General features: G+C 43.0%; 1 protein-coding gene and 1 long non-coding RNA gene across 5 annotated transcripts in view; both read left to right on the top strand.

The window, feature by feature from the left end:
- The window catches only part of RAB3B (RAB3B, member RAS oncogene family), a 56,014-nt gene that overhangs the window by 12,501 nt on the left and 17,875 nt on the right, over positions 1–25,638 (top strand). The gene's annotated exons all lie outside the window — the stretch shown is intronic.
- Positions 620–17,988, top strand: LOC311440895. The gene is made up of 2 exons (XR_014695647.1): positions 620–803; positions 16,151–17,988. It is a non-coding gene; the product is annotated as an uncharacterized lncRNA (long non-coding RNA).

Raw genomic sequence — 25,638 nt, 5'->3', positions numbered from 1 at the left:
TTCTGTGTTCCTTGCATGGATCCCTGATGTGAGTCATGATTTAAGGACCTTAACCATCAACTTTGTGTGTACTGCTTTAAAAAAAGCACAGTGTCTGAGCTTGCTTACTTCCTGCCTGTCCTGAGACTAATATCTGTAATATCCGTGTATTCTTCAGGTTACAAGCAGCAGTGAGGGCCAACAGTATCCCAGAACTGTTTCTGTGTGTAAGAAGGAGGAGATTTCTCACCGATCTGCTTTCTGATTGCTTTATAAAATGATTTACAGCTGCTGTTGAGTTTCTGTGAGTGTGGGACCCTGCAACTTAGCGCTCTGCTTTTACTTGCAACTTTCCAATTATGTTGACATTTTTTAAACCTATGACCTGCTAAGCTTGATTTTAAGACTTGACTGAACCAGGCTTAATGTGGAACTAAGGGAGGGAGAAGTTGCAGGTGTTTAAATTAGCCACTTCAAACTTCTGTATAAAGCCCAGAATATATAAAGCACTTCTAGAAAACCTCAGATGCTCCCTGCTCCGTGGAGCTGCCTCTCTTTCTATCTGTGGGTGCTTGCAGAGCTCTGTTAAGTGTATGCAGCTGGAGCAGGCTGGAGGTGCTTGAGCTGTGCACATATAACCTTGGTTTATGTCACATAAATCTCAAGAGAGGGGAAGTAACCATGTCTGGTGTGCTGTGATTGAGGAAGATCAGTGATCGTTGGGGCTTTCTACGTTGACTTACTTTTGCCTTTTTGTGTTGGTCAGAAGAGCAGAATATTTGGGCATGGTGCCAACCAAGTAGAGCTCCTGGGATTTCTTAAAGGTAGGAGAAACTCATAGCGCTTCAAGTGCCAAGCTGCCGGCTGTCAAGATCAAAGAAGGGTGCTGCTCTGTTTAATTTTGATGTAATCAGCAGGCCTTTGGCTCTGTTGACATTAATACCTCAATCACCCAAATTGATATTTTAATCAGGTTTCTCTCAGTTGTGCTAGTGACTGAGCAGTCCAGGAAATCATCTGCTCTGTTGAAGAGACTTGAAAGGAAGCTCTCTTTCTCTCGAGTTGGGCAGTGGGAGGGATGGCACCAATCAAAGGTATTGGTAGTGGTTTTAAGGTAGAATGATAGCTCTGCTTCTAGAGAACAAAATGGTAAAAAAAAATGGTCCTGAGAGGAATTATACAAAATAATGTTTTGTCCTTTTATTTTCTTTTAAAAAAGAACTCAAAGATCAGTTGGTTGTGTTTTAATTCCAAGTCTTCTGTCTTGTTTTGAAATGGTGATTTTACGTAAATGGGATAAATGACCTTTACTGAGAAAGTTCACATTGTAGTTGGATGAGGTTGGATAATTATCCCTTCTAATTTAAAACATTTTAATGTAAATATATTAATATTATGCAGATATTCTGGTATCTGCATAAATAGAATTTTTGGATTAGAATTTTTTTTATAGCACTGTCATCTGTAATAATACTTCCATATAAAACACCTCCCTCATGGTATATTTATATGGGGCTGCTTCATTTTCCTCTCTCTGTATGCAGGGCATACATGCAGGTACTTTCTTGACCAACGGTTCTGTTTTCTCAGAGTTACTACCTAGTGATCAGAAAGGAAAGCTATAATATTATCAGCTAAGTATGGTTTTTATTATAAATAAATCTCAACGGTAGCATTATTATATTCTTAGCAAATGCGTTCGGTTATTACTAAATGCGGTGCTCAGGTTGCCTAGCAGCTAGGCAAGGCCACTCTGGCCAGATCCAAGTGGAAGCAGGGTGAATGAATAAAAGTGATTTTGGTTTCAGCTGAGAACAATGAAAGATCAATTTTTTTTTTCTTCTGTGCATTTCAGTGTCTATTGGTGGTAAGTAATAACAGCAGAACTCTAGAGCAATGTTGTGCTACAGCATGCTCTGAGGTTAAATGCTGAGGGACAAAGTCTGTCCTTCTTGCTGGCCCAGTACAGATTAATCCCATGGGCTCTTTGTATCATATCGCAAATTTACTGATGGAAAATCAGCGGCAGTGTTGAGCCCAGAATAATGCACACCACAACACTTACAATACACAGTTTGTACGAGGAATTTCTTTACTCTTCCTTATTCTTTTACACCCTACATGTCTTAATTTTTGTTGCACTGCTATAAATATATGTGTGGTTAATAACAAACATCACTAAGTACAGGCTTTGGCAGATGATATTGCAGTTCAAACTACTTCCCGTCCCCTTTTTAAGTCAGTGAGAGGTTAAATTTAACTTCAGATTAAAAGGCAAAAAGGATGTGATATTCAGATGGAGACAACATATTTAGACTGCAGTACGATTTCTTTTTAAGATGTTGCTTAACAGATTTAAACTACTAGGGTGAGTACAGCTTTTTTCTTTCCCATTAACAAAAATGTTTCTGTTGCTTAACTGCTGCAATCCGTAGGGGTCTGAGATGAGCTCTGGTGGATGTTGGAAACACGCGTGCTACAGCTTCTGGGCACAGCTGGGAAGAGGGTACAAAGCATCATCGCTCTGTTTTTGTGGGCAGGATTTTTACCAACAGAAATATGACAACTGCTAATTATGCTGAGTGGCAGTTAGCATTACAACTCAAAAAAGTGTAAGCCAAAATAAAACCCAAGCTGTGTAGCCATCTCCAAGGCAAACTTGCAGTGTTTTAAAAAGCTTTTTGTGTCAGTTTTCGCCTGGAAGACAGGATGTTACTGAGCAGGGCGCCTCACAAGGAAGGGATTCAAAGAAGTAACACTGGTAACTATATTCATTTTTTTTAAATTTAATGGAGGTAAATTTAGAATGCCATCATACTTGATTGTAAACTTTTAATGTTAATTGCACACTTAACCAGAAGCTAATTATGCATTTCAGATGAGAGAATCATCTATTCCCCTGGCATCCTATTCCCATCCTGTTTTTCATAAGTTCTTTGTAAGCACTGACTTCAAACTTGAATGCTTGCACAAAACCTGTTTCTAAAAAAAGAGCTAGGAGTTCTGTAGCTCCGAGTACAGATGCAGTAGTGATGGATGTCTCTGAAGACCTAATGGGTCTGATTCGGCTCAGTAGGTTCACAGCTGGTGTGAGATCCTCTCTCTGCTTCGCTCTTTAGACAAAGAACTAAAATGGCCAAAGTTGTGATGGTGAACAGACAAGGTTGATCCTTGTAAGGAGCACGTCTCTTCTGCAGCCCTGAGGATTTAATGGGTCCCAGGAGTGAAAATCATCAGGGCTGAGTGGGCATGAAGCACCACTTCTGACGTTAAATCACAGTGCATAACATCTGACCAGAGGAGGGATACAGAACTGTCTGTAATTCAAGCCAAGGTTTTGCTTATATCTCAAGTGGTAATGCTCCTGCTCTGGGAACAACTTGGCTCGTGCCACTCTGAATGTTCTTTGGGATTAGACTCCAAAGAGTGATAAAAGGGAGAGAGAGAAAACCCTACAAATAAGAATAACCCGGATGGTTGGTTATTCCACTCAAATGTATTTCTGCTGATTTTATTGGGGGTTTTGAATTTATTTAACAGCCTAAGCTTGCCCTAAGCAGGGCATTCCTGTGTTTGCAGTTAAACAGTTGGCACAGAAGGTTTATTTCTGTTTATAGTTAATCACCTCAATCCCATTGTTATCTCATTATAACTCTGCGTTACAGTGAAGGCCAAATTCAACTTCACCCTAAGCTCTGATATCACTGGATTTATTCCAGTTTACGGCATTGGATTTAATCTCGTTGCGAGGTGTAATATCTTTGTGCTACATCTTCGCAGAATTACCAGGAGTACGGAGTGTTTGCCTGTGTTTGGTGCACTTCAGGAAAATGGAACGAGTTACAACATTGCATTCAGAGGCACCGTGTCCTGCCAACTACTGATGGTTCCAAGGGCTAGCCCTTTCCTAGAAAAAAATTGCCCATGTTAACTAGTTGCCCAGCAGGGGAAAAGCTTTTCTTGGGAAATTTCAAGGGGAAATCTTCCACTGATGTAGTTGCTGGCCTCCTGACCTTTTGCGTGTTATGCTTTTTACAGCAGAAAGCAGAACAGATACTTTGGTGCTTTCTGGTAGGATTGACTGTCATTTTACGTAGGGACTTAGAGTCATGTGCCTCCAAATGTTTTCCTGTTGTCCCTGTCTGGTCAGAATCACTGTTGCTATGATTTTATTTCATAGTTTTATCTTCTACATTATGCCTACATTCTATATTGAGATACGCTTGGTTATCCTGTGATCAGTTACAAGATAGTACAGCGTGTGAAATCTATGGCTGCTCACAGTATTTGTGTCAAGTGAGCACATCCTTAACCCGTGGCATGTATTTTTGGTCAAGTGAGAAAATGCAATTATTGAGCTGAGTCTCATTTCTAACTTTTGTGCGTTGTGTTGTCTGCAGCACAGCATCGTGTTCGTGCAACACCTATGGGTAGGCTGAAGGGCTGAAGTTAGAGACAAAAACCAGGGCCACAGCAACTGGTTTTGGGATGCGAGAGGTTGTACCCTGAAGTACAGTTGGGAGTACCTTGAAGTTTAACAGTAGGAATTATTATTTTCACTTATTTTCTGTTGTCTAGCTGTTTGAGATCATTCCGTCTCATTAAACAGCATGAAGTAAGCTTCCAGATGTTGACCGCTACTTCTGTGTTCCTAAAACAAGAGCTACGTCCAGTCACGGGGAGGAAGGGTTGTACAAGTACCCCTGCAGCATCCTTTCCTTTGTTGGAAAGGGAAATGAGTGATGATCCTTCTGGTGCAAGGGAAGTGGTGACATTATTCCCTCTCCACTACATAAAATCATCCGTGTTTGTTTTTCTTTTAACAAACAGGTCCCCAGCACAACTCTTACTTGTTTTTTGCAGTTCATTTGTGCTGCAGCATAACCACAGCGTGTGCAGAGGTTCACCAGCCTGCTGGGTGCAGGGGTAACTCCATAACTTCATGGGGTGTAAGGCTCCAGCGACTGGGCTTTGAGTATCACTTAAAGAAGGATCAGGGTGGTGTTTTCTCAGCCAGTCTGCTGGCTGGCTGCTCTGTATCAGTGCTGGAGGGCAAAGCCATAGAGGGAGAGCAGTGTGTGCAGATGTGAGCATGCACATGTGATGCTGCCTCTGCTTTTCCTGTAGGCAGAGTGCTAAAATAAAAGAGACTGTGCAGAGGATCTGCGCAGAGGATGCTTACCAGGCAGCTTGTTCACCCTAATGCTGTTTTTGCTTTTGCATGGCTTGTTCAGAGACCCAGCTGCTGCCTGCTGCCCGTTGGTCCATAGAGTGGCGATAACGCTGAGGCTTTTCTGAAGTTGCTGGGTGCCCGAGTGCCATGGTAACAGCATCGGGCTCCGCAGAGTGCCCGCGGTGCACGGAGCCCTGCCCAGCTCCGAAAAGAAGTGCTCCGAGTGATGAACTGCAGTGGGCTGATGCAAGGAGCTCTGTGAGGCTGTGGAAAGTCCTGTACCTGCTTGTTTTGGTGGTCTTTTAAGAGGCAAGAAAGAGAAATAACTCCCATCAAATGTGTTTGGGATTTGATTTTTTTAGTTTTTAGTTCTAAAACTCTTCTGCATTACTGGATTATTGTAATCACCACCAAATGCTAACTGGCATCCTTGCTGTGCATTTTAGCCTCGTGCTGTACGTGTTTCTGTGAGGCTGAGCCTCTTCTCCTGTAGTTTCACTTGGCTCTGTGTTACTCCCCCTGGCTTTTTCCAGGTGAAATCAGATAGCACCTGTGGAAACACTTCCACGTTAACTGGAAGGAGAGATGTGGCAGAGTACAGCTGTAACAGAACTGGAAAGAATTGAGTTGTCCATAAGAGTGTAGAAGAAGAACTGGGGAAAAGAAAAAGTTGATTTATGTGTTTGCTTTTTAGAGAAGAGCTATTTTGATATAAGATAGCGTGCTGGTGCATCATCTGGTTGCGTGGAGTAACAGTGCTGGAAACTTAGAGCCAGGCAGGACTGGCAGAGGATTGCCTTGTAAGTCTCTCCCATGTCAGAGTGGAGTGATGGACCTCATGCTTTTTTCTACCCTCACCCGATCCTTGCTGACTTGTGAAATTGGCAGGATTGCTTTCATTTTGCCCTGCAAAATGCCCCCCCCAGTGCAGCACAGCGTGGCAGGGCCCGTTCCAGTTGGTAATGGGACGGATGCTAAGTGTGGGTTCCAGCCCTGCTATGTCTCTGGCTGATTTCCATGTTATTTTTAAGATGCCCAAGGCTGAAGGCTTGTGTCATACGTCGCTGGGAATGTGTTATTTCAGAAATCGCTGCTTGCAAGAACTGTGGGAATTTGTTTATGATTGTCAGGGAGCGAGTTCTGGCTGTGTGCAGCCATCAGACAGAGGAACTTAAGTACAATTTAAGGTTCAGAAACTGAAATGCCATCAAGTGTTTGGATTTACAGCCTTCTTTTCTCCTGCCTACAATCCCAAAGACACCGAGCTAACAGTTAATAGAAAAACAGGAAGAAAACCAAGGAAGGTTTTTAGATGTGATGCTGATCTCTTACACTGATGGAAACTTGGAGGATCTGCAGGACAGGCTTGGGTCATCCGTAGGGTTTAATGCTGCAGTAGCCCAGCCTGGAGCCTTCAGCTGGGCAGCGGTGCAGTAAAACAGAGGGGAGATGCTTTGTCTGAAACCCAGGAAGATTATGCTTGGTACGGCAGGGGGCTTGCAGCAAGCCTAATGTAGTTTATGCCCAGCTTCACATGAACACAGCTGTGCCACCTTCATCTTCTGGAGGCAGCGCGGGCTCTGGGAAGAGAGGGCTCATGTACATGACCCCACTGCACGGTCCTGGCCTGCCCTGAGCCTGCAAGCGAATGGGGTGAAAACTGGCACAAAATGGGAGTGGAGCCAAAGCAGGACTGTCTGTTATTTTTAAATTTGTATTAGGATTTCTAATTAATAGAAGTAACAAATGGAGAAAAAACAAACAAACAAAACACCAACAGAAAGCCAACACCTTTGTAATAAATTAAACTTCCCCTGTTAATTGCAGTGGAAAGCGCCAGAGAAGCAGTGCCCGTAAGTGCTGCCTTGCAAGGAGTGAGGAGTGGCCCAGAGCAGAAAATTCAGGAGGGGTGGGCCCTGCAGGGGTGAAACTGCACCTCAACATGTCTGTGGCAGCACAAAACCCCTCTGGATCCCGGCCTTCCTACGAGGTGGTGGTTGTCTGGGCTGAGTGCTTCCAGGGATGAGGAACCAGGCATTTCGCAGAGCTCTTCAGCCTGTTTTTGTACACCCTTCCTGACCAAAGCTGCTTCCTAGGTTGCTTAACTAACTGTGAAATGTGGTGTAAAGTACAGAAGGGACTTGATTGGGTTGGCTGATAATAGGAACTCGGTGCCCTAGATGAACGGTATTTCTATACTGAACTTCCCAACTGTTGTGCTATAATTATGTGACAGCTAAAAATCTACGCCTGTTTAAGGCTCCTAACCCTTAGCTAAAATGCATCTCTTTTTTACAGGAATACCCATCATCTTGAAAATAGCATGCAGGGAAAGTCACTACTGCAAAGATATTAAATGAGGTAAATTTGTGAGGACTGCTTAGTCTTCCCTGAGGCTACAGGATTTGGAAGTGTAAAATTAATCTTTTATTCCCCCCACCTCAGTTGTGCTGGCTAATGATTTATTTAGGGGGAAAAGGAAGAATCTGCACAAAGGTCTGCCCCTGTGATGTACTTGCTGCTGTTCTGAAGTACATATACAGCATTCTCCCTATTCAACGTTATCACATTCAAAGCTGTGGCCATCATTCTGAGGCCTCGGAGATTGATAAAATTATTTCAGATCTTCTACTAAAAGTCTAATCTAAATGTGTATGGGAACTACATCATTAATCTATCAAGAGACTGCATGAAATCTAAAGGGAACAAATCCAACAGAACCCATCCATGGTGTCGTGGGTGGCAAAACTAATTTGAATAATTTTTCACCTAAGTGCAGAAATAGTCTTGGTCTCCCAGACATTTGCTATTGTGATGGGTAGTTTCCCCCGAAGCAGTGGGACTGGCAGAACCCGGCTCTAACTTAGCCCCAACAGTACCCGTACCGCTGTGCTGTTGGCTCCGAGTCGCTCGGGGGCTGTAGGAACCCTCTGTGTGGCGGGGATGTGGGGAGGCGCAGGTGCTCCAGTGTCGTGTCAAAACCTGAAGGTGCTGAGCGATGGCGAGGTAGGCACCTCTCATACCATTTGCAAAGTTCGGGTGCTTAACCAGAACAGGGAACTTTATTTTCCACTAACTTCATACAAGATGTTTATTCACTCTGATTGAAAGTACCAAACCTTTGCACCTCTTTTACTCCTACTGAGATCTTCAGAGTTTCAGAGTTCCCGGAATGGCAGCCCTTCCTCCTGGCTGAAAACGTGCCCTCCAAATGTACAATATTATGTTATCCTGTAACGGCGAGAGAGTCGGTGCAGTCGGCTCGCTGATTAAAAGAAGCAGTGTGTGGATTGGTTTTCTTTTTTTCTTTAAAAGAACATCCCTTTATGACCTAAGGGAAAAGAGGTAGTATTTGATTTGTTGGTTATAATGTCAGAATCCATGCAACGTGGCCTTCTTGGTGGTTTTTTGTTTTGTTTTGTTTTTTTGTTTGTTTTTTTTTTTTGTTTTTAACTGTACTCTGCATGTCCAAGAAGCATTGCAGCATTGATTTCTTTTTTAATATTTTTTCGTGCAGGAAATTGAGAATAAATCCAGGTTATCATATTTGCTAACTGCTCTGGGACTGTTACTGGGAAATATGAGAAGCAGGGGATTTTCACTTCTAATTTATCTACTTATTTTATAGATAGAAGAAATTTGATATAGATTTAATTGCCTTCATACCACAGGTGAGTCATGTGTGTTCCACTAAAATCTGTCTGCTCAATAAAGCATTTGTTCAAAATAGTCCCTCAAAGGGAGATGCTGAGTGACTTTCTCAGAGTCATGACTCACTGGATCTCCATTTTTTAAATGAAGAGATTCCCAAGACATGTAAATTTTAAGATCTTATTTATTAAATTCTTGATTAATAACAATACGAAGGTTAATTTTATTGTGTCAAGACTTGAGGGATTTGTATAACTGGCGTTCGCCTTTCAGAAAAGGAGGGGTAGTTCAGTTTTCACCAGAGGTGAACTTGCACAGATGTAGCTTTGGAACTAGGGACCACCATGGGAGAGAACATGTTCTCCCTGTGAGGAGAACACATCTCCCCATCAGCATGGTCTTCCCTTCATCCTGAGGATGCAGGGTGCCTGTCTGTCTGCAGAGGAAAGGGCAGGGGGCTGCAAGAATGAAACGTGTTGGAGATACATCATCAGTGATTATCTCCTACCTCTTATTCCTTAGAAATCTCAAGTTTTGCACTTCTGCACAGCACAGATTGCATATTGAATTCATACTTGCAATTTGGAGCTGTTTCCAGCAGTGACTTCTGACTGCCGAGTAGCTTTCTACGGGGCCAGATGCACGCTCTCTGCTGAGAGCCTTGATTCTCTGGTTCTTTGATGGTACCAAAGTATCGCCCAGCTACTGCAGGTTGCTGCAGAAATCGTCTGCGTTTAACATTGCTTTTATGACTGACCTCTTCATTCACTGAGTAATGAATGGAAAAGAAAATTGTTTTTCTTTGTTTTATTGAGTAATGAAAGGGAAAATTGCACTTCTTTATCTTACAGCACAGCCCTTGCTAAAAATAGCACCTGACTATATTTTCTCTGGCTCTCTTTACTATTATTTTACTATATTAAATGCAATCTTTTTTCCCTTTGGATTTCTTTCCATTTTTGTGCCCCGAAGCTTTAAGCACCAAGTTTTGTGAGTCATAAATGTTCTGAGACATCAAATTAAGTAGAAACTGGAGAATGAGTTCTCAAAAGGTTGTGAATGCTGCTGACGTCAATCTCAGATTGAAATAAGAAAGAAGATATAGTTGACAGATCTTAGGAGCGAGACTGTAAGGGCACTTATGCTAATTCTGTTGTTGGAACAGAAATTGTGTTTTTATAAATGAAGGCAATAGTCCCAACTGGAGCTGTAATAGGCATTCATCGTAGTAACGAGATGATCTTGAGCTTTCATACTTTACGCTGAAATTTGCCTTCAGCAGATTTAAACAAAATTGTTTCGAAGTGACTAAAATGAATATCAGCATGCTTTCTGCTTTATCAACTTGCGATACAATTCAGTTTTCCAGCTCTAATTTTGCAGGATTCCTCACAGGATTCCTCCCTTAAAGCAGCATTGCAAAGTATGTTCTGTGAACAGAAACTTGGGACCTGTTGGAGATTTTCCTTGACTGCGTTTGGGAGATAAATGAATTTTGAAAGTAAAGAGGAGTCATGAATATCAATATGTCTTGAGAATTATTTTGATAACATGCAACATTTAACTTCTTGAAAGCAATTAGCAATACTGTTCTTGAAGTTAAATGCCTGTAGATTCTGTGTTCATATTGGTTTGATCACAGAATCACAGAATTTTCTAGGTTGGAAGAGACCTCAAGATCATCGAGTCCAACCTCTGACCTAACGCTAACAGTCCCCACTAAACCATTTCCCTAAGCTCTACATCTAAACGTCTTTTGAAGACTTCCAGGGATGGTGACTCCACCACTTCCCTGGGCAGCCTGTTCCAATGCCTCACAACCCTTTCAGTGAAGAAGTTCTTCCTAACATCTAACCTAAAACTCCCCTGGCTCAACTTAAGCCCATTCCCCCTCGTCCTGTCACCAGGCACGTGGGAGAACAGGCCAACCCCCACCTCGCTACAGCCTCCCTTGAGGTACCCATGATGCTGTTGAAACTTTCTGTAGATATAGTGAGATGCAAAAGGTGACAAAAGGGAAAAGAAACCACGAGGAAGTCATTCGTTATTAGTTATCAGTGCATAACTCATTTATGTGGTGCTTGTTTTGGCAGTAATGAATGTGGCAGTTCAGAGTGACAGATAACTCACAGACTTGTTGCATACTTTATCCCAACTCTGTTCAGACAGTTCACTGGAAGTCTGTGTTTAATTGTTTGTTAATAGTCCTGCAGTGATCACGCTGAGTCTAGAGATGTGCTTTGACTGAAGGTACGCTTCCACTGGTGAAAGAGGAGTTAGAAGATGTCCAGCAAAATCAGACTCTGTTTTGGAGAGCATCTTACAGCAGCAGATGAAGTGTCGAGTTCAGAGAGACCAAAGTGAATTGAGGTGAACCCAGAGGTACTGAAGGAGCAAGGTAACGTGATTGCTGGTTAACTAGATTAGGGCAGCAACGTGAATGCCTCCACCAGGTCATCTGTAGTGCTGTGTTCAGGTGTTTTCTGCTGCTGGGAGAAGCCCTTTTGGCAGATTGTTATGGGAAGCCACTTTACAGATTGGTGGCATTGCATGTACCTGTGTCAGAAAAATTGCAGTCATAGCCATTACAAAAATAAACAAGAAACCTAACTTCAAATTTAGGGATTAAATACAGGCTAGATTTACCTGCAGGTGGCCACTAGGAGCTCAGCAGGAAAGTAATCAATAGGGGCTGACTAGCTACGTGGTGCAAAATGTACTTCTGCTTTCAAGGTGAGAAGAATGCAAGGGAAGAGGCTGTGGCTCCTGAAGCCTTTGCACAGCACCCTGTGAGCAGAAACACAGATGAGCAACAGCCCTGGGATCTGGAGCTGCTGCCAGGGCAGGTGTGGGGGGGACGAGTGAGCCTCTTCGATGAAGTTGGGTGTTCCCTGTCTCCCGCTGAAGGCTCTGGCTGGGAGGGGACCAATCCCCATCAATTTACAGTCCTTCTTCTGCCAAAGCTCCTTGGTTGCCATAGAAAGGGAGAGGTGGGTTGTGATGGTAGATAATTTGACTGAAAATGATAAGCAAGTGGTAAATGAGAACTTGCCTGATGTACCTAATGATAGAGGGTTTCCAAGACTTCTAACCATGAATGGTCAGGGGGCATCTTACAGTCCCAGCATGCAGTCTTAGCAAGGCACGGACCTGTGAAAGGAATGGTCCTTCACAGCACACGCACAGGAGAAAGGAGGAGGAGAAGTTCCAGCATTTCAATTCCACACGAAAAGGAGGTTCACCACCAGCTGGTTTATTAAGGATTGGCTGCCAAGGTAGGAAAATGCTTCCCCCGTTGGTGAGGTTTTACATAATTGTACTTCACTGCCATTTTGTGTCTGTGCTGAAACATCTGGTCTCTGGTTTGATCAGAAGCTTGCACAGTTGAGGACCAGGTGCTGAAGGACTCCAGCTGCTGCTTTGAGATGGCACGGCAATTTCTCCAGCCCTTGGTGATTGAGCACAGAGGCAGAGAAGAAGGCTTTCTCCTTCCCGAAGCTGCTTGTTTGTGGTTAACCAGCATAAAAATGCATCTGTGCTGAATTGGTCCGTATCAGGATTCCTGAACAACTCTTCTGCCTCAGGCAGTGACACTCGATTATGTTTCTCATTCCTAAGCTTCTTAGAGGTTTAGCATTTATGAATCTCTTCTAATACTGTTTGCTTGACACACTTAGGAAGGCATATGACAGTGATCAACTGAGAAAAAAACAAGTCCTCTAAGCGAGTGCAAATTGAGGCTTCTAGTAAGGAGAGTGGAGAGGCAAGCAAAGGTTTTCTGCCACTTGAAATCAAGTTAGGACAGGGACATTAATATAACTGAAATGGATTTAATGCAAAAAAGGGCCGTGTGTCTGCTTCCCAGTCAGCTTCAAGCAGTCCACGGCAGCTGGTTTTGTCAGCAGTTGTGGTAGTGAGGCTGAGGACGGTAGGGGCTGCGGAGAGGCCTGTTGGGTGGCTCAGCTCTCCACATCCCATGAAGGTGCTGTCGGCATGCAATCCTGTGTCTGATACCAATTCGGCAGCTAAACTATGGGGTTAAAAACCAACTGCAAATCTGCAAGGGGCTGCCTGCCCAGCTTCTTCAGGAAGGCAAGAGGGATGGCTGTAGGGCCAATGCAGGCAGCTGGTCCTGGCCCTGGGCACTGGTCCCCCCTGTGGGGATTCGCCCCCAGCACGGGCTGCTCACCACCTCTTCACTGTGGCTTCCCCATGGAGGCTCCTGACCAACAGAAATAATGTTAAAAGTAGTTGGTATTGTAGGCAGGTGCCTTCCAGCTCGGCATACCTTGAAAATTTGACAGCAGCCAGATGTCTAACTTGGTAGAGTAAGTGATGACTCTAAATACCGCGATGTAAATCTTGCAGACGCTGCTGAGGCTCCAGGTGCGCCCTGCGAATTGCAATTTCTGGGAGGAGGTGTTTGATCAGAGACTGAACTCTGGGCTTTAACCCTTGATTGGGCCCAGAGGAGGCAGCACGTGCTCCGATGGGTCGCTGCTGACCAATTCCAGCAGGTCAGGTAATGGATCTCCTGGAGCTCCATAGGGCTGGCCGAGAGCAGTTATAGGAGGGGTTTTTTATGGCAATTGACCCAACGTTGCTGTTGGAAGCTTTCTGCAGCAGCACAGTTGTGTTTGGTGTACGTTTCAGCCAGCATACGGTACACATTTTAACTGAACACATGGAGAATTAATTTGATTTAAGTTGATTGATGTTGATTACCGACATGAGGATATGCTAATGAGAAACAATCAATTTCTAAAAGACTGTTTCAGTTCCAAGCCCGGTTGACGCATAGCGTTTGTATGATAGGCATGGAAAGTACAGTAAAAAGCCTCGGGCTATTTTGCAGCGTTCTCAGTGGTTCCTCCTTGATGAATGCGTATCGCCCTAATTGCAGCTTGACAGCACGTTCTTGTCACTACAAATAAAAACAAGGTGCCGGTGTTTATTTTCACCACTTTTTTTATAGAACAAAAAAAAAAAACACAACTATGGAAGTTTCATGGAAGAGAAGAAGGCACACTGAGCAGTGGTGTTTCTAATGCAAAGTCAAAGAACTCAGCACCCTTTTCTTCCCCTTCTTTTTTTCCCTGCTGCTTTTTTTGCTCACAGTAGCACGTAAGCAAATTCTGTCCCAGGCAGCTCTCAGAGATTTGAAGCTCATCCCGGTGGTTTCCGAGCCTTCAGTGGTTCATGGGCTTTTGGGGCAAGTTATGTGCTGGGAGCAAAGCCCGTTTTATTTATTTTTTTGCTTGCTTAATTTATTTTATTTCAGGTTCCCATAACTAGCAGCATCTTTGTGAGCTGCAGCAGGGGGGCTGTGGCTGTGCTTCTCTGCCTTCAGGTCCCCTCCCTGCCACGCTCGGAGTGCCTGCAAGTTGCTGTTCTCCCTCTGCTTCAGCAGAGCAGCTGTTTCAGGGCTAACCTGGCTGGCTTTGCACTCCTTCAGAGTGTGGGGGCTCACAGCTTCCCACCCCCATGCAGAGGTGTGTGAAAACCCCCGGCTGCTGGATGCTAACAGCCTTCAGCTGCCACGCTCTGTGTTTGGAAAAAAAAAAAATGCTGGTTTTCAGCAAAACTCCTTGCTACGGGCCAGGAGGTTGCATTGCCTGGGCAAAGCGCCAAAATAACCTCTTGTTTCTAAAAACTTTCAGGAGGAGGCTTGGTTCAAATGCAGTACTGAACTCCCACTGAAGGTGCGTAAGGTAGAGGCACCCTGCTCGGAGGAATCTTTGAAATCGTACCTTGAGTTTTTAATTAAGCCAGTTCCCTTTAGATGTTTTTTGTGCACGCTGCTTAGGGAGAAGGAACGTAATAAGAGAGTGGAGAGTTGTAGGAGAGAGCAGATTGTTGGGTTCAGCACTCCGTGTTCTCAGCATCTCAAACCTGGGGCTAAAAACTCGTTTTCTTGTGGGCATTCACTTTCTAGGTAGGAAGCCTTCCTAGTGTATTGTATGGGAGTAAATCGGTGTGAAGATGGTATATTGTTCTTTTTAAGCAGCTAAAAGTGATAGTTTCTTCCTTGATGTAGCTATTCTTCGGTGTGCATCAACTTATCTATGCTATGATCCTGCAAACCCTTAATAAACATGCTCTGCTTGAGGTATCTGAGTTAGAACAACAGGCTCCACTGTTCTTACCTGTGTGAATGTGGTATCAAGTTAAAAAATCTTTCCAAATGGCAGGTAAATGAAATTGTCATGGCAGATCAGCTCTTCTTATAGGGGACCCGGCTAATGTCTAATGCTTTCCACCTAGGCAAAAATACCCATTTTCTTAAGGAGGTAAAAACCTTATTTATGTAAGAACATGAAGTAATAATCCATTATATAGTCATTGATAGCAATTGATGCAGGTGACGTGCAAATAATCGCTACAGACGTAGCTGCTGCAGGAGCAGAAGAAGGAGTGGGATGTTTTACAGCTGGCTCTGCTGCAAGTTTTGGCTGCAGCACTAGAGTAATCACACTGCCTGTGCTACCAAGGTAATACAACTAACAGTCATGGACCAGAGTGCAAAGGACATCTCATTACGTATGCATGATTTTCTGTCTTGTATAAAAGCTCCTCTACAAGATACGTAATTTAAATGTTTATGTATCTGTGCAGCTGTCAGTTTTATGCCCACTGCTTGCCTGCCCAAGGGGCAAGACTGTTGGGATCAAGTAAATACCTAGATAATAGCAAGCAATTATAAACTTGGTTAGATAGGTATAAGATAAAGGATTATATATTGTCCTCTACTTGTATATCTCAGCTTCTGTTTCTTTGATTTTTCTTTATGTTTCAGCACTGGATTGAAAAGGCATGGTTGTAAGTGGATGAGTCTCCTGTATTGAGCCTGATCTGGAAGAGGGGAGTTCTTGATGTCCCTCTGCAGGTTCAAGCTGTGTGCTTGTCCCTGGTGGGGAAGCAACTTGCAGGCTAGGGAAGCTGGTGAGCGCCCACAGACCACAGAGCTGCAATTGTTTCCTCTTAGGGAGGCTCTGAGGCGAGTGTAGCGTGTGCTGGTAGTACGGCTGGTAGCAGTGCCAGCGAGGTTGATTTGGGCACTGCCCTGAACCAGAATGATGAATTTCTGCTACTTTGAATGGTAGAAAGTCCGGTCTTTTAGGTGGGGGTGTATCCTGGCAATGGTCAGGGAAACAATGTGAATGATGTGGAGGTGAAACTTGTAGAGTTCTCTCACCACCAGGCAATGGGATGTGCAGAGGGGAAAAGACTGCACTGCTGCGAAGGAGAAGGGCATGCCAATGGGTGAGGTCACCCCGTAGCTCAGTCTGGAGTTCTCCTTGGGCACAGCATGAAGCAAGCTGACTTTCTTCTTTATATGTTTTGCAGGATTTATTCAAGTGACATGAGCACAGTAACTAAGACAGGAAGAGGCTTGATGATATTTAATTTGCTCCTGTCAAGCAGCAGGGTGGCATTTCCTCCTGGATGTGGCAGATGACAGCCTTGCTATGACCATGAGGCAGTTCGTGTATGATATTTGGGGAGTAAATCTTGGCAGTTAACCCCTGTGTTCATTCAGGCGGGTGAGCAGATAGTAATGGCAAATGAAGTATGCTCATAATGGGAACCTATGAAATCTAATGTTTCTTTGTGACAAAACCAATCTGTATTTCCATATAAATGAGTAGCTACCTCCAGGCTGGATTTTTTGATTGATTGTTGTTTTGTTTTCTTCTTTTAATGTATCGATTTCTCACTCATTGAAGAATTTCCATTTTACTTCAGCAAGTACACAAGGCAGTCCTGGCTGTGCCTTTGTCACATCTCAATATGTCACACACACCCCAAATTCAAGTCTTCTCTGCACTGCAAGGACTCTGGGAATAGAAGCAGGGCTGGGGTGCTGGAAGTGGCCAGAAGGCTAGAGGTAATCAGTGGAGGCAGGAAGCCGATTGTACAGCTGGGAGGAAAACACTTGCTGGTAACAGGTCAGTGAAGAGAGACAGCTTCTCACAAAGACTCAGTAGGAGTCCTAAAAGGCCTTGGCAATGTTCGCTTGTCTCCTTTGCTTAAATACCGTATGACACGCTTTCTTCTCTCATTTTCTGAGCTGCCTCTCTAGCGCTGTCCATCTAAAGTGACAGAAGCACGCTTCCTAATTGGAAGGTTTTTGTTGCTGTTGAACAAGTGAATAAGCAGTAGATCTGCTGCTAATCTGAGCTGAGATCAGACATCCAGACATCCATTCTCCAGCAGCACACCCAAAAGCAAAATCTGGTTCAGATGCTCTGTCTGAAGTTACCTTGGAAAACTGCATCCAGGTACCACAGAAATGATTTCATTTTCAAATGGTGGAAAGGATAATGAATTATGAATAACAAGCTGGCGACTTCTGTGAGCAAAGAAACTCTGGAAAAAAAAATCCTCTGCTGGTTATTGCGGTTTCCCACAGAAAAGGATGAATGAGTTTGCAGTGCAGAAAGTACAGCTCCATGTTGCCTTTAATGTATTCACTTTGTGTTGAAAACATGAAGCTGGAAGGAACAATGGTACCATGGTAACTTGTGTTCTTTCTAACCTTTCTTACAAAATTGTAAAACTGTTTACCATGGCAATATCAAGTTAATATAGCACATTGTTTTTGAATTTCTTGTTTTTCCTTTTATTATAATTGTGTGTTTGAAAACTCTCTGATGCTCAACTACACTGCTATTGAAGCTTTCTGATACCTTCAGTAAAACAAAGGTGCTAATTATGAGCATTATGACTGTGCCTGGTTGATTTTTTTTTTTCCTTCACTTGTTCATTTTCTTTGTTTTAACAATCCTATTAACACCTGAGAAGTCTGACCTAAGCAGTGTAATTGAGACACAATGTGAAGCCTATAATCGAGTTTCTGTTTTCTTTAAATAATTTCATTAATTGTATCTCCATAATTTGCTCCTGGAATCTGAGAATGATGTCTGAAAAAATGTTTTTTTCGATAACCACATAGATGTAGAGGTAGTGACGGTGTGGATTTAATTCTTGTGCAGACTGCGCACCAATCTACGTTATTCTATGATGAAATTGTCAGCGTCCAGATTATGTCAGATTGACAAAATGGAAAAGCTCCAGGGGAATGCTGCTACACACCTACAGGCATGTGTCAGGGAACATCAAATCCTCATCTGAGTCTCTTGGATGTAAACAGAGCATCAACAAAATGCATCTTTGACTTTCAATATCTTATGCCTTACCAGATTTCTTCATAATCTAAGTTTGGCCAAACCCCCAAAAGTGACAGGAGAAACTCCAGACTGAGCATGACCAGGCTAATACAGTTTGATTATCCTTAGTCTCTAGTGTTGCTTGGGAGTTGCAGAAATAGCTATTCAGCTGGGCAGAGAGACTCTGAAGCCCCAGTCCTGGCTCATTTGTGACACAGGCGAAGACTGGTATCTGTAGTATGATCCCTTCCATTTCTTTCCTGGGTGCAGAGGTGAATTTCTCTGCCTGTCAGACGCACCTTTACTACTTGCTGGCTTTCTTCTTTCCACACAGAAATGTGTCCCCTTCCATTTTCAAAGTGGCAGAGCAGTGAACCCGTCACTGAAGCAAGCGTGGATGGAGGTTGCTCCTGCAGGTCTCGTCATTCAGCTGTTCTGAAAGATAGGGCATATGTGGAGGTTGGTTATGTTTACATCGGCTTCCAACTAGTCTGTTCGTTAATTAAAATGAAGTAAACAAGTGCCAGAATGTTGTCTGAGCTTATCTAAGAAATTTTATATAACACTTGCTGTCTGTTGATGCAACTGTCCTAATGAATGCAGGGCTGATTTGATACGACTTCGTTAGTGAGGTGGAAGGTTGCTTTGAGATTAGAACTGAGGTGTATGTTCTTTGTCATCTAATATTTATCGTCTGACTGTTTGACTCCAGGAAGAGTACATACTGTGGATTAAATTTTGCAGCGCATTTATTTATGCCCCACTTGTGGAAGATAACTAGGATCTGGGAAATTTTCAGTCACTCAGCATCAGGAAGGCAGGCCTAAGGTGCTGCTCAGCTGTGGCAAAGACTCTTTGTCAAGGATCAGATCTTAGGATTCCCTCCTTCAGCTGCAGGTGCTGGCTGAAAACGGGCTCTGATGGTACCAGAGGTCTGCTAAAAGGGCCTGGTTAAGGGTGCTGCTGAAATATGCTGGGGCTCTGTTTGTAAGTCAGGATGTGCTTGCTGTCTCTCCCTTTGCAAGTGCATTTGCAGACAGTGCTGATTGGACAGGAATGCAGGAATGCTGCTTTCCCTTTGGGCTTCGTCTGGAGAGCCAGCAAAAGGAGACAGCTAAGCAAAGAGATCTAGATGTTATTTTGGCTTCTGTCATTTTTAAACTGACTTGCAAGATGACGAGAAAACCTTTGGTCAGGGAAATGACCTTTAGTATGCTGGATGGAGAAAGAAGATCTGGGTGCTGTGAGGAGAGAAGCTCTTCTTTTCCTTTCTGTTCTTTGCATTAATTTTATTAATGCTTCAAACAGGGATATGTTTTGTTCTCTGAACTCTTTGGCAATACTGTTCAGGTACGAGTATCCCAGTGAAATGGAAACTAATTATTGGTTTCCTGCAAGACCAGATCCTGTCACTGTCCGAATCTTGGTAAAAGCATCAGATCCAGACAGCCAATGGTAAAGCTTCCACTGCTGCTCTACAGCCTCCAAAATTGAGTTAAGTTTTAATACTTTGACATCAATGTAAGGCAAAAAGGTGGTGGGGAAAAAAGTGCAGTTCATTTAAGTGTAGTTTCATCATGTTTAGAAGCAGTTATACTGTTGAAGTCAGGTCCTGTTAGTGTTAAAATGTCTTCAGGTCATTGGCAGATCTAATTCTGCTCACATATAGGTTATGCTTTGCCCCAAAGTTTGCTTCTGCACCTTTGCAGTCAGGAGGAGTGATTGTAGACTGAAGTGGGACAAGAACACACCCTAAGGGGCTGCTATTCGTCTGTCATAGTAAATAACTTGTGTTCCTCAAAAAATCAACTTGTTGGACCTTCTCCAGGCAAATTGCACGGCTACACATGAAGGCAGAGAAGCTCTTACTACTCAGAGATTAGTTCTTGCTAAGAAAGTTGGCTTCGTTTGATAAATATTTCAGTATTTTTTTTCCCCCAGTGTAACAGGACAACATCATTGCCATGCTGGGAGGTGTTTCTGAAAGTGTGATGGTAACGGAGTGTAGAATTGCCCTACGTTGAACCGAGCTGGTGGTCCTGAGAACCTGCTATCAATTTTCTCCTGGCGGACAGTCTGGGTGATTTAGGAAGCAGCACAATACTTATGCATGAACTTGTGCTTGCATTGTGCCTGGTACTATGATTGCTTCAATTACAGATCTGTTGATAGACCTTTGCTTGTTTGGAGTGATGCTGTGCAGTTTCCTTATTTTGGGAAGCTGTATGAATGTAAAATTGGTAGAGTTTAATGAAGAATGATACTTCACTATTTATGATCTATAAAACATGCCGTACTTTGTCTTCTGTACAAATACAATCTCGTATAGTCCCTCCTGAACGTAGGATCTTTACTTGCTTTAAATAAGGCAAATTGGAGTTGTCATTAACAACTCTTTTTACAGCCTTCTTTGGTTGGGCTGTTAGGTGTTTTGAGAAACAGATTACATGGCCAATACTGTATCTGCTTTTCCTATTATCTGTAAATTTCATCTCATGGGAGAGGTCAAGACCTCTGCCTATACAGAGTTATTCACCGAGGTCACTGGATGCAGGCAGCACCTGATAATTTGGGGTTTATTGTATATCAGACTTCAATCACCAAATGCATCTCCCCAAATCTGTGCTGAACTGAGCTATGCTGGTAAGTGCAAGAGTAGGCTCCAAGTGGATCTGCCCCTGATAAAAGTAATTTTGTTGCCCTGACTAGAAGCTAGCTCAAGTCCTTTAAAAATGTGTAAACAATGCTGCTACAGCAAACCAAAATTCTCCCCAGTAGCTAACGTTTTTCCTGCTAGGATGACAGTTCTTTGACCTTTACCACTTGTGTACATGTACGCATATTAGCCTAGCAGCAAATTGGGTTTGAAATGGTCTGTAGCTTTTATGCCTTGCATTGCTTAATAAATCATTAGAAATGTGATAGTTCTCCACCAGTATTTTTCTTGTCAATATTTGTTTGTTCTTTGTTGGCTTCAACTGTTTGAGTTTCACACTGGTGGGAGCATCCATTAGTGCTCATTTTCCAGCTGTTTATACTCAAAAGCAGTGTAAGGTGGGCCCAGCAGCTTCTGTAAATGCTGATCAGGACTGAAATCCTGATCACCTGAAGTGCTGACGTGATATTCTCAGGAGTGTCAGAGTCGTGGGTCTGCTGCAGAGCATGATGTGATTGTCCCAGCTGTCATCTGCTTGCTAAATCTGTTTGAAATGTACTTTGACTTCTTTGGGTCTTTTTCAATGAGCCAGCTCTTCCATATTTTTTTTTCCTTTAGATGGGGTTTTCTTTCCTTTGTTTGCTGGATTCCTTAGCAAAACTGTTTGTCCTCAAAAAGGGGTCTAGAGGAATGGATTTTGTTTTGACTTGCTCCTAAAAGGGCTTATGTGCAGTATCCTTAGAAGGAATACGGTGTGATGCCTGCCAGGAAGTGCTGCTAAAACTCAGTTTTCTAAACAGTTCATGAAGAAAGCAATTGAAACATTTCAAATAGGTAATTGTGGCAGGGAAAATCTGAATGTAGTCCCTTATGATCTTAGAGCAGGGAGGAGCAGTTCTTGATAGGCTGGGACTGGCTGGGCAAGGACTGGAACTGGCGTAGAATTTTATTTGGATAAATTAGAGTTACCTATATAAATTAGTCATGTGCTTTTTTATGATGCCAACAAAACGTTTTCTTCAGTTGGGAAATCTGTTGTGGTTTTCTTCTGTCTTTCTAGAAAAGTAGATACAAAGATGTGCTTTTCATTAGTAAAATTGGAGCCATTCAGGCATTCAGTGTGTTCTCTGGCCAAAGGCTAGGCAGCAGCACGTGGCCTGGAGAGAGCAGGGGGGTGTTGTGGGGATACCCACAAGAGCACCAAGAGGTGATGAAGTGATTAGTACCCAGTAAAATTATCACACAGAAAAGAATCCCACACAGATATCAAGAAGTATTTGCTCATAACCTTCTTTCCAAATGGAAAGGAGGAGTCAGCGTCAAGCACAAAGGTGGACGAACTTAAAATAGCCTGCAAAAAAGACAGCAGACCGAGAAACCCATAGGCATTGTAAGCGTGTGGCAGCCCCAGAGGGACCTCACAGCTGCTCGCTGAACTGCCTCAGGAGCGCAGCACAGCCATCTGCAGCTGCTGCACAATGAAATCTGCAGTTCAACATCTGGACTTTGTGGTTAAAATAGAAAACATTATGGTAAATGGTAGCAGATTTTCTTTGTCTTGTGCTGCTACTGAGCATCATCGTGCATGTGCTGTTGTGGTTAACAAAGTACTTGTAAGCATCAAAAAATGGAGGCTTGGAATTCAACTACTCCACAACAGCTGTCCTTTAGATGAAAATTTTCCTTTCTACTCTCAGCAGAGATCTGAATTTACATGCAGAGTTTCAAATTCCATTTGATTGGCTTTCTTGAAATGTTTGTGAATTTAAGCAAAACCCCTTTCATTTCACCAATGAGAACTGTATCAGATTTATTTTTTGCATGGCTTTTCAGAGCATGTGCACATCTCTAACAATTGTGAACTTATGAGCTAGTGGGATCTATGTCAGTTCTAAATTCCAATATTTGGAAACCATACTTCAAACTTTCACTGAAGTGAGATGCAGGCATTTGTTCCTTTTTATTTACCTTCTGGTTTATGTGCTTCAGATTGCTTTTGGGTTTTGCTGTCTTTAAGCTTTTACTCCACTTTCTTGAGTGCTAAAACCTTAAATGCTTTTATAATTTCATTTAATGCTGACCTGAATTCAGCAGTGGGGCTTCAGAAAGATCGTAGAAACATGGACAAAATCCTAAGTTTGGTAGACCTTCTGTGTTCCTGATACAAATGCCTCAGAGAACAGCATTCAGAGAACTAGAAATGATTCCCCCAGTGCTTGGGGTGGGCAGCTGCTGTCCCTGGGCACATTTATTTGGCAATGTACTGTTATGTAATGAGTAACTTGGGGGGCAGTTTACCTCTGGTCCTGTCCTGTCAAAGACGCTGTACTGGGGAAAACTGGGGGAGAACTCTTGTCCCCTTCAGTGGGCTCCTGGTTCTGGTGTTTTCACAGCAGCTTTGTCCTGTTGTGGCAGGGTTCTGGACAGACGTCCCACCTTCGACTGCAAACTATTTGAATTACTTCTCAGCACAATATTAAGTGAAACTCCCATCCCTGCAAAAATTTTGAGCTATAACTAATCTGCTCTTTTTTTTTTTTTTTTTTTTTTTTTTCTAATTTGGAAGATAATACACTGGAAATTGCCTGATCAATTCTTAGTTTCCACCAAGTCTTGAAAAACAACGTAAGGGTTTCAAAGAATATTTTATGTGGTTCCTAATGTAAACAGTCATTGGCTATTTTCTTCTTGCTGCTGCCCTTTAATTTAATGTATGCTTTGTTGCCCCTAGCCATCATTTAGTTTGATCTTCTAATCTGACAAAAGTCATAAAGATTTAACCAAAATCACAGAGTTGTAGCATGGCTGGGGTGGGAAGGGACCTCTGGAGGTTGTCTGGTCCGACCGCCTGCTCGAGCAGAGCCACCTAAAGCAGGTTTTGCCCAGAATTTCGGAGCATTTATTTTAGAGTTGACACCCTTGACATAATATGTACTGGAGGGGGAGGATGTAAAGTGTGAGGCCCAGATTTAGCCTTAATGCGCTACCAAATATTCTGAAATCTCTTGTAGATGGGAACATTTCCTTGGAGTGATGCTCACAGCAGAATACTAAACTAAGTTTCCTTACCGTTAGGGGTACAAACAGCTCTCCAGGCATACAGCCATTAAGCTACATGAACACCTTTGCACATAAATATTTACTTTGGAAATGAGTGAACCGAAGGCCTTGCCTGGAGCCATGCAGCAAGGGATGCAGGCGGCAGCAGCAAGGGCTGGGTACCACCGTGATGTGAGCCGGGAGCTGCTGCCCGGCCTCACGCAGACCCGAGCAGCCCCTGTCGCTGCCTCTCCTGCTGGTTACCATGACATTTGATCACCTAGAAATAGGCTCCAGGAAGTCTGGGTCTCGTTCTGCTGCTCTCCTGGCTGGGATTTGCTCTGTTCTGCTTGCGTGGGTTTGAGGGGGAGGGAGGCTGATAGCAGGATAACGCTAATTCCCTTCACCTGCTCCTGTTACTTTCCAGATCAAAGAACCAGATTACTGAATTTAGCCAGATTTGTATCACAGATCATTTAACTTCCTCCTCACAAATTTTGCATTTGTTCTTTTGTCAGTTGATTTATAACGTATAACGCATTGCAATTTTCCTTTCAGTTGTTTATCTCCGTGGTTTAGCAGACAGCAGTCATGACCCAAACAGTGGGAGTTGGACCAGCCCGCATCTATCCAGTGCGCTGAAGTCCTAGCTAGGGTGTCCAGGCTTGCTTGTTCACAGTAATGTAGTGCTGCTTCTGAGGTACTCTGCCTGTGAGTGATTTATCTGCTTTCCAACACCTGTAGCGGTAATTAATGCCCTTATAGTGGCTAACATAGCTCAGACATCTCAGGGTCGTACAGCTGTTCTTACAGTGGTTGATTAACAGAATTAATATATGTGGAACAACTAGAAAGGTCATGCAAAAGTGGCAAACTGTTCTTATATAAAATTGCATTCAGTGCCAAAAATGCTTCTTATTCTAGACTCTTACTACTTAAATATTTTTCATTGCATCAGTGATGATTTTCTCGCTTGCCCTCAGTGGATGGTCTTTTAAGAGATGTGATGCATTTGAATTTTGTTTGCTGTTACCTTGTATTGTTTATTTGCAGTTAGAAGAGTGGAAGTTGGGAATAGGTACATGGTATAGATGCTACGTATTTTTATTCTCGGCACTTACTTATTTTTCTGTCAAGGTAACTGGAAAAATCAAAAAATACCAGAATGATCTTCATATTAATCCTTTGCTTATGAAACATAGAACTCTTCAGTTTCATAAGAATTAAGAAATGCATGCAATGAGCTTAATCTCTAGGTGTACCTTTTCATGTAATTCCTCTTTTTTTTGCAACCAGAATCTTTTAAATCTTCTAACAGAGAAACTCAACCTATAAAAAGATTAGAAGAGCAGATAATGTTCATAAGTAAACAGCCCAATTTCAGTCCTCCTTTGTACTTAACAAATCAGGAAGAGCAACTGCCCCTAATCTTTACTAGAATCTGAAGGCACCCAGGAAAATGGAAGTATTTTTCTCTTACTTATTAGTAGGTCATGAGCAGGAGAGTTAATCACAGTACCTTGGTTTGAGTCCAGTTTGGAAGTTACATTTTGCTGAGAAAATTCACCCCTCTGCATTTTCAGTTATTCACTTTTTGTCCTAAATGGTGTGGAGCTGATGAGCAAGTTCAAACTGATGGGGGTTTCCAATCCCCCAGACTGCTGTAATGGTTGGTGAAGTCAACCTGTGCTAACTTTTTCTCTTTGTCCATCAGCTGAGTTTGCAGAAGTACTTTAAAGAGAAAAGCAGTTGGTAGGTGCAGAGCCTCACCTGGAGGGACGCCCAGCCACCAAGTTTGTACCCCGCAGAGCACGACTTCAGAAGTGGAAGGGGTCAGGATTGAGGTCCTTGAGGACTGACTAGGTGGTGGTGAGCTATTGTAGGCTGTGCTTGTATTGAAAGTCTCTGATTGTCATGAACCCTCCATCTCCATGGTGGAAGCAGTTGTGTGGGAACACTATAGAAAACAG

This window comes from Aythya ferina (assembly GCF_964211825.1).
Source record: "Aythya ferina genome assembly, chromosome: 8".
Classification (NCBI taxonomy): domain Eukaryota; kingdom Metazoa; phylum Chordata; class Aves; order Anseriformes; family Anatidae; genus Aythya; species Aythya ferina.
The sequence above is the reverse complement of the archived record's forward strand: the minus strand, read 5'-3'. Positions and strand labels throughout refer to the sequence as shown.